The 14,390-nt window shown below is 43.9% G+C and overlaps 2 long non-coding RNA genes across 16 annotated transcripts; one reads left to right on the top strand and one right to left on the bottom strand.

Annotated features, from left to right (window-relative positions):
- Positions 1-10,620: 10,620 nt before the first annotated feature.
- LOC127009607 (uncharacterized) lies at positions 10,621-13,634 on the top strand. Of its 14 annotated transcripts, XR_007762103.1 has the most exons (6): positions 10,685-10,824; positions 10,893-10,957; positions 11,026-11,220; positions 11,617-11,814; positions 12,015-12,215; positions 12,482-13,634. It is a non-coding gene; the product is annotated as an uncharacterized LOC127009607 (long non-coding RNA). The 14 variants fall into 14 exon arrangements; XR_007762108.1 differs by lacking the exon at positions 10,893-10,957 and having other exon boundaries at positions 10,621-10,759; XR_007762101.1 differs by having other exon boundaries at positions 10,621-10,759; positions 10,893-11,220.
- LOC127009608 (uncharacterized) lies at positions 10,726-12,611 on the bottom strand. 2 transcript variants are annotated; one of them, XR_007762109.1, is made up of 7 exons: positions 12,514-12,611; positions 12,180-12,312; positions 11,982-12,114; positions 11,578-11,846; positions 11,377-11,441; positions 10,919-11,181; positions 10,726-10,850 (listed from the first exon to the last, which is right to left on the bottom strand). It is a non-coding gene; the product is annotated as an uncharacterized LOC127009608 (long non-coding RNA). The 2 variants fall into 2 exon arrangements; XR_007762110.1 differs by having other exon boundaries at positions 10,798-10,918; positions 10,984-11,181.
- Positions 13,635-14,390: the final 756 nt, after the last annotated feature.

Here is a 14,390-nt window from a genome sequence, read left to right as displayed (position 1 = left end):
GAATTTCTTTGATTATATATCCTTAACCCCTTGACTGCGGATTTCCTACAAGAAGACCTCACCAAGCAACAGGAATGAAACAACAAGTGACTGCTACAATTCAATGAAGAAAAATGTAAAGTCATGCACCTTGGGAGGGAATATCCAGCACACCAATACCGTATGGGAAACACTCCACTATCCACCACAGAAGCAGAGGAAGACCTGGGACTATATGTTACCAGGCTACCAGTGATGGCCAAATCCATGTCAGTCGCAGCGGACGGGTTATGGAATTGCCTCTTAGAACCCATTTCGACACCACATGATGGGATTAACTCACTACTTCAGGAACACCAACTTTAGGAGGAGAGGAGCAGCATCCCCGCACTGCAGCGTCCAAACCACCAGGACGAAGAGGACACCATCGGGAGAGCTCTTTTTGAAAACACAGGAATGGAGACAGTAAAAACAGTACTGTATAAATTTTGGCTAAAAAAGAGAAAAGAAAAGAAAGGAAAAGGAGACGTAAAGAAATTTAAAAACTCAAAAGACCCAGACCGTGAAAAGGCTACATCAGGGAGTGCCGTTATAAAGGCAAGACTCCCGACCGACAACTCAACTGGGGGCCGCTTTCACAGTCATTTTGTTTGTTTTGATCGTTGCCAATGGTGGTGATGGCCGCTATAGTATTTCCACGTAAAACTGGCCGATGATGTAGTGGCGGGTGAGGGGTTAGCCTAGCACCCTAGCCCTTCACCTTACCACACACTCTCAACACCTCTCGCTTCCTCTGCAGCCGCCACTACCCCATAGGCCAGTTTCACGTGGAAAACTATAGCGTCGATCGCCGCCATTGGTAACGATCAAAACAAACAAAGTGACTGTGAAAGCGGTCCTAGGATAACAGACAGCATAGACGTGGAGGCTTGAGGACAAATGATACAGGTGCTTAAGTGAACCCTTCTGCGAACCATCTCCATGCTCTCTATGATCATACCGCGATATTTTTTTTTTGCATTATATGGACAAAAGACCCGCGGTGGTAGTGTTCACACCGCTGGTCTTGTTAAGTAAGCGCAGAACTAAAAATAAAGAGTTTGGCCAACCTTGTCACAGACGCCATGTGCTACCAAAATGCCGCGCGATGTTTGAATTGATGCAGCAACACTTTTTTGTGTGTGTGCTCTAGGTATCATCAGAATCTCGAAGATGTACCTGAAGCACACACACACACACACACACACAAAAAAAAAAAAAAAAAAAAAAAAACTATTGTATCAGGATAAAGTTGAATCTCGCGTGGCTCTTTTGGTACCAACATGGCGCCTGTGTTGAAGCAGACCAAACTCTCCTCCTCTATGGCTTACGTATCCGCGGCTCAAGTTCAGCCAATCCGGGGCCGCCCTGGGGAAGGCCTCGGCCCCAGCACCCAGCCAGTGAGGGGGAACGAGCCCTGCGGCGTCTGGGGGCTGCTGTTCGGCGGCCACGCGCGTCCAACGTTATTTATTGCATCGTGGGGCGTCCTGCCCGCGTGACCCCCCGCTGACCTCAACACGCGTGGGTATTTTTAGTGAACTGCGCGTTATTTTCTGGCTTCATTAACTGTTTGTGCACACTTTCATTACTTGTAACTATTTATTTATTTTAGCATACTATTTATCAATTTGAGCATATCATTTACTTGCTGGAGCATATTTTATTCATTGGAGCATATCATTAACATATAGGAGCATATTACTTACTTACTGGAGCATATTTTTTTCATTGGAGCATATTATTTACTTACTGGAGCATATTTTATTCATTTGAGCATATTATTTACTTACTGGAGCATATTTTATTCATTTGAGCATATTATTTACTTACTGGAGCATATTTTATTCATTTGAGCATATTATTTACTTACTGGAGCATATTTTTTTCATTGGAGCATATTATTTACTTACAGGAGCATATTTTATTCATTGGAGCATATTATTTACTTACTGGAGCATATTTATTCATTGGAGCATATTATTTACTTACTGGAGCATATTTTATTCATTTGAGGATAATATTTACTTACTGGAGCATATTTTATTCATTGGAGCATATTATTAACTTACTGGAGCATATTTATTCATTTGAGCATATTATTTACTTACTGGAGCATATTTTATTCATTTGAGCATAATATTAACTTACTGGAACATATTTTATTCATTGGAGCATATTATTAACTTACTGGAGCATATTTTATTCATTGGAGCATATTATTAACTTAATGGAGCATATTTTATTCATTGGAGCATATTATTAACTTACTGCAGCATATTTTATTCATTTGAGCATATTATTTACTTACTGGAGCATATTTTATTCATTGGAGCATATTATTAACTTACTGGAGCATATTTTATTCATTTGAGCATATTATTTACTTACTGGAGCATATTTTATTCATTTGAGCATATTATTTACTTACTGGAGCATATTTTATTCATTTGAGCATATCATTTACTTACTGGAGCATATTTTATTCATTTGAGCATATTATTTACTTACTGGAGCATATTTTATTCATTTGAGCATATTATTTACTGGAGCATATTTTATTCATTTGAGCATATTATTTACTTACTGGAGCATATTTTATTCATTTGAGCATATCATTTACTTACTGGAGCATATTTTATTCATTTGAGCATATTATTTACTTACTGGAGCATATTTTATTCATTTGAGCATATTATTTACTTACTGGAGCATATTTTATTCATTTGAGCATATTATTTACTTACTGGAGCATATTTTATTCATTTGAGCATATTATTTACTTACTGGAGCATATTTTATTCATTGGAGCATATTATTTACTTACTGGAGCATATTTTATTCATTTGAGCATATTATTTACTTACTGGAGCATATTTTATTCATTGGAGCATATTATTTACTTACTGGAGCATATTTTATTCATTGGAGCATATTATTAACTTACTGCAGCATATTTTAATCATTTGAGCATATTATTTACTTACTGGAGCATATTTTAATCATTTGAGCATATTATTTACTTACTGGAGCATATTTTATTCATTGGAGCATATTATTAACTTACTGGAGCATATTTTATTCATTGGAGCATATTATTTACTTATCTGAGTGACGGAGATACGCACCGAAGCCACGCGCAGCAATAGCGTATACCCATAACTTTACTTACCTACTTACTTGCGTCTTTCAGGAAGCCGCAATTCATTTCCCTGATTCTATTTTTTTGTTTGTTTGCTTAATTAAATTGTACGAGATTTTCCTAAGTTTTGTACTTTTTTTTTTTTTGCCTTTTGAACTTATTTGTGTCTTTCAGCAAACCGTAATTAATTTCTCTTACCCTATTCCAGTTTTTGCCTTAACGATGGTGGTGGTGGTGTTTTGTTTTTTGCTTAATTAAATTGTACGAGGTTTTCCTTATTTTTACTTTATTTTTTGTTTTTATTATTTGTGTCTTTCGGCAAACCGTAATTCATTTCTCTTATCCTATTCCATTTTTTGCCTTAACGATGGTGGTGGTGGTGGTGCCCCCCCCCCAACCTTCCCAGCAGTTCCCAGGACAGCCCCGTGACACCTGACCTCCCGCCTCCCCTCATAATCTGTGGCTCCCTTCTCCTCCTGCCGACACGCCTCACCTCCCGCCTGTATCCCGCCATCCGTCAATCCTCCCGACCTGCCACCCTATACCCCTGCCCCTCGTCCCACCCCCCCACCCCCAGCCAGGCTCTGGGCGGCGTTGAGACAGGCTTCCTCGGGTCGTGTGTTGACAAGGCGTGCCGTTCCCGGCCTATCTGTGTTGCCAGGTTACTTTCCCTCCCTCAGGCACCTGCACACACACGCCCATACACACACACACACACACACACACACACACACACACATTAAATAAGTACACAATCATAAGGTCACACCCACAACTTAGGAGCAGTAAGTAGCGGGCTTTTTTTTTTCATTATTGTTTTCTCTTTTTTTTACGGCCTTGCACTGTCTCCTCCGCTGTAAAAAAAAAAAAAAAATCACCATCATTATCGTCCTCACCATCATCATCATCACCATCATCACACACATAAAAGGATAAAGGGGTTGAAACACGCGTGGATATGGCAATATTACAAAAGCTTTCTCAGTCACAAAGCGGCGACTGGACCAATATTTTTTCTTCGCCTTGGTATGCAGTGATCGGGCAGGTGTGTGTCACGGACTTCATAACACCTGTGCCATGGAAGACGGGGGGGCTGGAGGAGGGGGGGTGGGCATTATGAATCTTTCGAAAGCATACGCACAATAATATATAGACAGAAAGAGACAGAATGGATGAGAAAAAGAAAGAGGGAAAGATAGAAAGATTAAGAGAAAAAGAGAAACAAATAGTTATTACAACATGCAATTGTTTATTACAGCACAACACACAACACACACCACACACACCAGCACACAAGACAAGACACAAGACACAAGACTAGACACAAGACACAAGACACAACACACACACCAGCACACACACACCAGCACACAAGACAAGACACAAGACACAAGACACAACACAAGACACAAGACAAGACACAAGACACAAGACAAGACACGAGACTTAAGAATATGAGACAGTAATCATAATACAAAGCGTTGCCGAAGTAGGCGTCGTTGTAAGGGCAAAAAAGAAAAAGAAAAACAAGAGTAAGAAAAATTAGCCAACAACAAGAAAGACTGGAAGAGGAAAATGGGAACCGCTGTGAAGAAAAAACGAAAACAAAGAATTAGAAAACTTAACGAGAAGCGTGAAGAAAAATAATGGGGAATAGATCCGTTGAAAAAAAAAAAAAAAAAAAAAATCAAATAAGTACGAAAAATAAATTTGAAGAGAAAGGCATAAATTTTTCTTTCAAACGGAAAAAAGTATGAAAAAATAACCAAAACAATAGAAGAAATAAATAACAAGGATAGGGACCGTTGTAAAAGCCACATCGAAAAAAATAAACAAGTATGAAAATTTGCCAGTGGAGTAAAATAAAGAAAGGGGGGCGAGGAATGTGTGTAAGACGGGGGAAAGGGGGGGGGGGGGGAGGAAGGGCCATAAAAAAAAATCCCACTGAGCACACATCACATCAGGGCGGATCGGCACTCCACTAACCCTTTGAGTGCGGGTTTCCTACAGTCAGACATCAACAAGCTACTGGAATGGACCAAAAAGTGGCTGCTACAATCCAATGAAGAAAAATGTAAAGTCCTGCAGCTTGGGAGGGGATATCCAGCACACCAATACCACATGGGAATCACTCCACTATCCACCACAGAGGCAGAGAAAGACCTGGGACTATATTTTTTTTACCAGGCTACCATGGAAGGCCAAATCCGTGCCAATCGCAGCGGTCGGGCTAAAAGAGACGGAGGAGGTGATGGCGGTGGTGGCAACAGTGGCGACGGCGTACCATACAGGTGGGTCGTTGTCTCCGGCCCAGCACGCGGCTCCTCCCTTCGTCTGCAGTGTCAGGTGACGGGTGTACGGCCTCCCGGCACAGCCCCCGCCACCCGCCCATCCGCTGACCCGTACCGAGGCCACCCAACACTCGCCCCCCCCCCCCCCCCGCCCGACATAACCACCGAATTCCTGGCACCCTGGCACTGGCACCTTCCTCCACCGCTGACTGTTGCTTCTGTTGTTTATGTTTTACTGTCCTCCTCCTCCTCCTCCTCCTCATCATCATCATTATTATTATTATTCTCCTCCTTGTTCTTGTTATCCTCTTTTTCGTTTTGTTTCTTTTTTCCTTTTTCTTTCTTTTTCTTTTTTCTTCTTTTTCTTCTTTTTTCTTCTTCTTTTTCTTCTTCTTCTTCTTCTACTACTTTTTCTTGTTATCCTCTTTTTCCTTTTGTTTCTTTTTTCCTTTTTTCTTTATTTTTCTTTTCTTCTTCTTTTTCTTCTACTTTTTATTCTTTCTCGTCTTCATCCTTCTCGTCCTTTTGTCCTTATTCTCGTTTTCCTCCTTTTCCTCTTTCTCTATTTTTCTTATATTTCACCTCCTCCTCCTCCTCCTCCTCCTCCTCCTCTTCCATCTCCTCCTCTTGTAACTGCCCTTCACCACCACTAACACCTTCACCATGTCCACCACAACCATGTCACCATCCGCCACTAGAACAGTCACCACCACCACCACCGACATTTTCACCACCGTATAACCCCCAACCTTACCACTGTAGCCGCGTATACCACTGAGATCGCCACCACTTAAAAGAAAACTGATGGTGGAACGAGGTGGAAGTGGAGGAAGAGTGAAGGGACATCCGCGAGTTCTTCTTTAACAGGTCAACGAGAGATTATCTTAAATCCTGTAATCCATAACAAGGTAGATACAACTAGGTAGACAACTAGGTAGACGCAGGTATCAGCCATCGTCTCTATCATCGTCATCCATTTTCACTTACCACCACCATTATCATCACATCCCTATATCCTCCCACCCTCCTTTATCATCACTACCCCAGGCACCACCACCACCATCATCATCACCCCCCTCCCCTATATCATCACCACCATCATCATCACATCCACCCCCCTTTATCATCACCACCCTACCCACCACCATCATCATCATCACCCCCCTTCCCTATATCATCACCACCATCATCATCACCCCCCTTCCCTATATCATCACCACCATCATCATCACCCCCCACCCCTTTATCATCACCACCCTAACCACCACCACCATCATCATCACACACACCTTTAATCAACACCCCCCTAGCCATCATCACCACACGTCAGCGTACCCCAAGTCACAAACACGACTCAATACCAACAGTACATAAAAGTAACCATAGCGACCGGTTAGTTAACCATTAAGAAAATTCAATATTGTACAGGTTTCCTTGATACCACCACCACCACCACCACTAACAACAACAACAACAACAACACAATAACACCACCACCACCACCACTAACAACAACAACAACACTACCACAACAGTAACACGAACAACTCCACCACAACCCTGACTTTAAATGGGGAGAATGTTGGTATCGTTATTTTTATTTATTTTTTCATTTTTATAATCTCTCTCTCTCTCTCTCTCTCTCTCTCTCTCTCTCTCTCTCTCTCTCTCTCTCTCTCGTGAGAACCCAACCACCCTCGTCGGCTCATTACGAACTCGTTAAAAAATGCTTCACCTTACACTGCCTTCCATGTGTCTGCGTCTCTCTCTCTCTCTCTCTCTCTCTCTCTCTCTCTCTCTCTCTCTCTCTCTCTCTCTCTCTCTCTCTCTCTCTCTCTAGACACACACACACACACACACACACACACACACACACCGAATCTTTGCATCAAGGAGACAAGGGACAGCACGTGAGAACAAATTAATAAAAAACGAAGAAGGGAGAGAAAGAACAATAAGGGTGAGGATAAAAAAACGCGATGACCAGTAAAAGGAAACTCGAGAAGATGAAGACGAGAAAGAAGACGAGAATGAGAAAGAAGAAGAAGAGGAAGAAGAAGAAGAAGAAGAAGAAGGAGAATAAAAAGAAAAAGGTAAAGAAAAAGAAAAAAAAAGGAGGTTGATGAGCTGGCGATATCAAATGAAAAATAAAAGAAAGCGATAAAAGGAAACTAAAGGAATTAAAGGAAGGAAGTTACGATGCAGAATGACTTGAAGGACACTGATGATTTAATACACACACACACACACACACACACACACACACACACACACACACACACACACACGTGCTCGATGAAAGAAAAGGTTACTTATCCAAACACACAAAGGGGCTTGATAAACGAATGCATAACATCAAAACAAATCCCAGTTCTCGATAAAACAAACGCTGACTAATTAAAACAGCTACAAGCAATCGATAAAACCTGATAAAACGAATCAACTATTCAAAGAAAAAAAATCATTACTACTGCGCTTAAAACCACCAAAACAGTAAAACATAAAACACACAAGCACTCATGAAACGAATCACAGTAACAAAAATAAAACAAGCTGCCATCACTGTTAACTTTAAAACAACTCAAACAAACAAAAAAAAGCAATACTGGACGAAAAATAGGTATTATCCCCCAAAAAGAGGAAATTAGAGAAATGAGGTGTGTGGGAAGAGAGAGAGAGAGAGAGAGAGAGGGTCAGAGTGGGTTAACCATCTGTAAGTTCTTGACAAACAGGGTGTCACACGAGAAGAAGGAGGGTTATGTAGAGAGAGAGAGAGAGAGAGAGAGAGAGAGAGAGAGAGAGAGAGAGAGAGAGAGAGAGAGAGAGAGAGAGAGAGAGAGAGAGAGAGAGAGAGAGAGAGAGAGAGAGAGAGAGAGGGGGTGACAGAATGGAAGGGGAAGATGAGGACAAAGAAGAGAGAAGCGTATAGGGAGGAGGAGGAGGAGGAGGAGGAGGCAGCGGATAAAGAAAGGGAAGAAAAGAGGAGAGATGAAAGTCGTAAAGATGGAGACAAAGGTGATTACCGAGAGAGAGAGAGAGAGAGAGAGAGAGAGAGAGAGAGAGAGATGTAATGAAGTAGCGGGGAGGAAGAGAAAGGAAAGGAGAGAGTGAATGACACGAGGAACGAATAGCCTGGAGGAAACAATGCTCTCTCTCTCTCTCTCTCTCTCTCTCTTCCAGATAAAATAATATAACACTGAACATAATTAAAAGAATTCCATAATTAGAAAAGAAAATACAAGAACAAAGAAATAATTTGCGAACATACATAACGAAAGACTGAAGAGGGGAAAAGAAAAAGAAACAATAAATAAAGAAGGGGAGAGGAAGGGAAAGAAGAGGAGGAGAACATAGCAGGAGGGAGGGAGAAGAGAGAGGAGAGGAAAGGGAGAGGGGAAAGGGAAGGTACTACAAAGAGGAGGGAGAGAAGATTGAAGATGGGGAAGGGAGGGAAGAGGGAGGAAAAGAGGGGAGAGGAGAAAACAGAAAGTGGAGGGAGGAAAGAGATGAAAAGAGAAGCAAGAAGAGAATGAAGAGGAAGGGAGCGAGAGAGGAGACAGGAGAGGAAAAAAGGGGGAAGAGGAAAAGGATGAAAAGAGGAGAGAGAAGAGGAAGAGGAGGTGGGAAAGAGAGGGAGAGGGGAAACAAGATCAGGGAGGGGGGGAAGGGGGGAGGGGCACAGAAAGGAGAGGTCTGGGAGGGTTTTTGAAGGTCAGGGAGAGGGTCACGCAGAGAGAGAGAGAGAGAGAGAGAGAGAGAGAGAGAGAGAGAGAGAGAGAGAGAGAGAGAGAGAGAGAGAGAGAGAGAGAGAGAGAGAGAGAGAGAGAGAGAGAGAGAGAGAGAGAGAGAGAGAGAGAGAGAGAGATTGTGTGTGTGTGTGTGTGTGTGTGTGTGTGTGTGTGTGTGTGTGTGTGTGTGTGTGTGTGTGAGCGGAGCCTTGTTTTCCTCGACCGCCCCACAGTGATAAGAGTGAGGAGGAGGAGGAGGAGGAGGAGGAGGAGGAGGAGGAGGAGGAAGAGGAGAAGAAAGTGCTTGAGGTGGATGTTATATATCCTCTCTCCCTCTTCCCTTCCTTTTCCTCCCTCCCTCCCACCTGTTGCCTCTCTCTCTCTCTCTCTCTCTCCTCAAACACAATCAACATGTTTTTCCCTTAAACTGCCCAAGGCGCCTTCATCCCCCCCCTTCCCTCCCCCGCACAGTGTCCACCTGGGGTCAGAGGTCACGGAGGAGATGGGGGGGGCGAGGGGGAGACGGGAAGTGCCCAAACACCTGTCGCCGGGCAGTGACCAATGGGGAGGCAGGAAGGAGAGGGAGGACGGCTGCCATTGGTCCGTCATCACAGGTAAGGAGAACCAATTAGAGGGAAGGATTAAGCGGGGACGTGATTGAGAGAGAGAGAGAGAGAGAGAGAGAGAGAGAGAGAGAGAGAGAGAGAGAGAGAGAGAGAGAGAGAGAGAGAGAGAGAGAGAGAGAGAGAGAGAGAGAGAGAGAGAGAGAGCATGACTCTCCAAATAAAATAATATAACACTGAACATAATTAAAAAAATCGCATAATTAGTTACTCGTAAGAACAAAATACAAGAACAAAGAAATAGTATGGGAATATACATAATGAAAGACTGGAGAGGGGAAAAGATATGTGACCCCAGGAAAAAAAGAAGAGAAAAATAAAGAGACAGACGACTAAAGAGAATTGGGCCCCGATGCAAATGTTAGGAAACTTTAGCTAGGAGAGCGCGTCAGCGCGTCAGCGTCAGCACTCTCACTGGTGTTTTCTCTCGGCAGGTGTGTGGATGCAATGTACCTGAATGATGTTAATTAGTGAACTAATTCTTACCAAGTAGAATTAATCAATCAATCAATCAGACAAGGAAAATATAATAAAAAATAAAAATTGGAAGTAAGAAAGAAAAGGGAAATGGACGCTGCGGCGCAAGCCGTGGCGAGTATTCCTGTGGATGCGTGTGCGCGTCCCCGAGGCCCGTCGGTCTTCCATCCCTGAACCGATAAACGCGGTGACCGGCGCCTTCACGGTATTTATGATTAATTTTATAATCCAGTCTGGTAGTTTTAAGAAGCGTTTCCTTGCATCCTCGCCTCGGCGGGGGTGTGGAGCGCCAGCGAGCCCAAGGTCTCCCTGGCGAGCATGGCAGGACTGGAGGGCTCCAGGCAGGGCGCCTTGGCGTCCCCCGGGGCCCCGACGGAGGTGCCGGAGATCTTCCGGCTACAAACCCGGGCAGGTGGGGCTCGTTAGCCATGGTAGGCAATTCACCTAGGAGAGCAAACTCTATACAAACCCGGGCAGGTGGAGGTCGTTAGCCGTGGTAGGCAATTCACCTAGGAGAGCAAACTCTATACAAACCCGGGCAGGTGGAGGTCGTTAGCCGTGGTAGGCAATTCACCTAGGAGAGCAAACTCCGAACAATAAACCCGGGCAGGTGGAGCTCGTTAGCCGTGGTAGGCAATTCACCTAGGAGAGCAAACTCTATACAAACCCGGGCAGGTGGAGGTCGTTAGCCGTGGTAGGCAATTCACCTAGGAGAGCAAACTCCGAACAATAAACCCGGGCAGGTGGAGCTCGTTAGCCGTGGTAGGCAATTCACCTAGGAGAGCAAACTCTATACAAACCCGGGCAGGTGGAGCTCGTTAGCCGTGGTAGGCAATTCACCTAGGAGAGCAAACTCTATACAAACCCGGGCAGGTGGAGGTCGTTAGCCGTGGTAGGCAATTCACCTAGGAGAGCAAACTCTATACAAACCCGGGCAGGTGGAGGTCGTTAGCCGTGGTAGGCAATTCACCTAGGAGAGCAAACTCTATACAAACCCGGGCAGGTGGAGCTCGTTAGCCGTGGTAGGCAATTCACCTAGGAGAGCAAACTCTATACAAACCCGGGCAGGTGGAGCTCGTTAGCCGTGGTAGGCAATTCACCTAGGAGAGCAAACTCTAAACAAACCCGGGCAGGTGGAGCTCGTTAGCCGTGGGAGGCAATTCACCTAGGAGAGCAAACTCCGAACAACAAACCCGGGCAGGTGGTGCTCGTTAGCCGTGGTAGGCAATTCACCTAGGAGAGCAAACTCCTATCAATAAACCCGGGCAGGTGGAGCTCGTTAGCCGTGGTAGGCAATTCACCTAGGAGAGCAAACTCTATACAAACCCGGGCAGGTGGAGCTCGTTAGCCGTGGTAGGCAATTCACCTAGGAGAGCAAACTCCGAACAATAAACCCGGGCAGGTGGAGCTCGTTAGCCGTGGTAGGCAATTCACCTAGGAGAGCAAACTCCGAACAATAAACCCGGGCAGGTGGAGCTCGTTAGCCGTGGTAGGCAATTCACCTAGGAGAGCAAACTCCGAACAATAAACCCGGGCAGGTGGAGCTCGTTAGCCGTGGGAGGCAATTCACCTAGGAGAGCAAACTCCGAACAACAAACCCGTGCAGGAGGAGCTCGTGAGCCATGGTAGGCAATTCACCTAGAGAGCAAACTCCGAACAATAAACCCGGGCAGGTGGAGCTCGTTAGCCGTGGTAGGCAATTCACCTAGGAGAGCAAACTCTATACAAACCCGGGCAGGTGGAGCTCGTTAGCCGTGGTAGGCAATTCACCTAGGAGAGCAAACTCCGAACAATAAACCCGGGCAGGTGGAGCTCGTTAGCCGTGGTAGGCAATTCACCTAGGAGAGCAAACTCTATACAAACCCGGGCAGGTGGAGCTCGTTAGCCGTGGTAGGCAATTCACCTAGGAGAGCAAACTCCGAACAATAAACCCGGGCAGGTGGAGCTCGTTAGCCGTGGGAGGCAATTCACCTAGGAGAGCAAACTCTAAACAAACCCGGGCAGGTGGAGCTCGTTAGCCGTGGTAGGCAATTCACCTAGGAGAGCAAACTCCGAAAAATAAACCCGGGCAGGTGGAGCTCGTTAGCCGTGGTAGGCAATTCACCTAGGAGAGCAAACTCTAAACAAACCCGGGCAGGTGGAGCTCGTTAGCCGTGGTAGGCAATTCACCTAGGAGAGCAAACTCCGAGCAATAAACCCGGGCAGGTGGAGCTCGTTAGCCGTGGTAGGCAATTCACCTAGGAGAGCAAACTCCGAACAATAAACCCGGGCAGGTGGAGCTCGTTAGCCGTGGTAGGCGATCTGCCTAGGAGAGCAAACTCCGAACAATAAACCCGGGCAGGTGGAGCTCGTTAGCCGTGGTAGGCGATCTGCCTAGGAGAGCAAACTCCGAAAAATAAACCCGGGCTTGTGGTGCTCGTTAGATGTCGTAGACAATCCACGTGATGGGAACACCAAAGAAAAGGAAAATAAAGAAGAACATCAGAAAAAGGAAAATAAAGAAACGAAACATCAAGAAAAGAAAACGCAAACACTGATCATCCACCTTTCGGCCCTGACTAACATCAACAAAATTATGGGTGAGTCTCTTCTGGGGAGAAAGCGGCTCACCCAGACCAAAGAACATCAACAAAAGGATGAAAGAGAAAAGAACATCTAGAAACTATGGAAAAGAAAAAAGAACAAAAAAAACATCGGAAAAGAAAAGTAACAGCAATAAAAGAACATCAAGAAAAGAAAAATACAAAGAAACATCATCCACCTTTCGGCCCTAAGTAACATCACCAAAATTATGGGTGGGTCTCTTCTGGGGAGAAAGCGGCTCACCCAGACCAAAGAACATCAACAAAAGGATGATATGAATAAATGAACATAAAAAAGAACATAAAGAAAACACATCAAGGAAAGAAAAATACAAAGAAACATCATCCACCTTTCGGCCCCAATCAACATCGCCAAAATTATGGGTGGGTCTCTTCTGGGAGGAAAGAGGCTCATTCAGACCAAAGAACATCAACAAAAGGATGATAGGAATAAAAACATAAAGAAAAGAAATAAGAAGAAAAAGAACAAAGAAACATCGAAAAAGAAAAACAGCCGCAATAAAAAGAGAAAGAAAAAACATCAAGGAAAGAAAAATATAACAAACATCATCCACCTTTCGGCCCTGACTAACATCACCAAAATTATGGGTGGGTCTCTTCTGGGAGGAAAGCGGCTCACCCAGACCAACGAACATCAACAAAAGGATGATAGGAAGAAAAGAACACCAGAAATAACATCAAAAAAGAAAACCAACAGCAAGAAAACACAAAGGAAAAGTAAAAGAAAGAAAAAGAAAGAAAAGAAAAAGAAAAACACCAATAGAAAACAAAATAAAATAAAAGGAAAACGAAAAGAAAAAGAAAAGAAAGAAAAGAAAAAGAAAAACATCAATAGAAAATAAAATAAAGAAAAGGAAAGAGAAAAGAAAAAGAAAAACACCAAAATAAAATAAAATACAAAATAAATAAATAAATAAATAAATACAGAATATCCTAGTAAAATTAACTAACTAACTAACTTGCTAACTATACTTAACTAACTATCAGACTACCTATTGAACTACCTACCTACCTAACGGCAATATAGCTGTTTGACTACCTATTAACTAATTAACTAACCAATCATTTAACGATCTAACATGGATAGTAAGGTAAGGTGGAGTTAGCCTTACAGGAGCTGCCTTGTATAGACCAACCGGTGTGTGTGTGTGTGTGTGTGTGTGTGCAGGCTCATGACGAGTCTAATAATCTCTACAAAACCCCTACACACACACACACACACACACACACACACACACACACACACACACGCAACGTTGCCAGATTGTCCTTCTCAGAGCCTCTTATTAACCAGTTTCTGATCTTTAAGTATTACCAAAACACATCAGTCATTAACCACTTTAAGGATATATACAAATTAATCAAGTTATCTGGGTGGAGAAGGCAGTTTTTGGGTCGGAAATCGGTAAAGGTGAGAGGCTGAGCGGGAGGATCTGGCACCCCTGCGCACACGAATCCAGTTCCGCTCGGCCTCTATGGCAAAGTGAAGACCGGAACCGAGAGAAATTGAG

Source organism: Eriocheir sinensis, chromosome 41 (assembly GCF_024679095.1).
Source record: "Eriocheir sinensis breed Jianghai 21 chromosome 41, ASM2467909v1, whole genome shotgun sequence".
Lineage (NCBI taxonomy): Eukaryota > Metazoa > Arthropoda > Malacostraca > Decapoda > Varunidae > Eriocheir > Eriocheir sinensis.
Note: the sequence above shows the minus strand (reverse complement) of the source record. Positions and strands in the feature narration are given on the sequence as shown.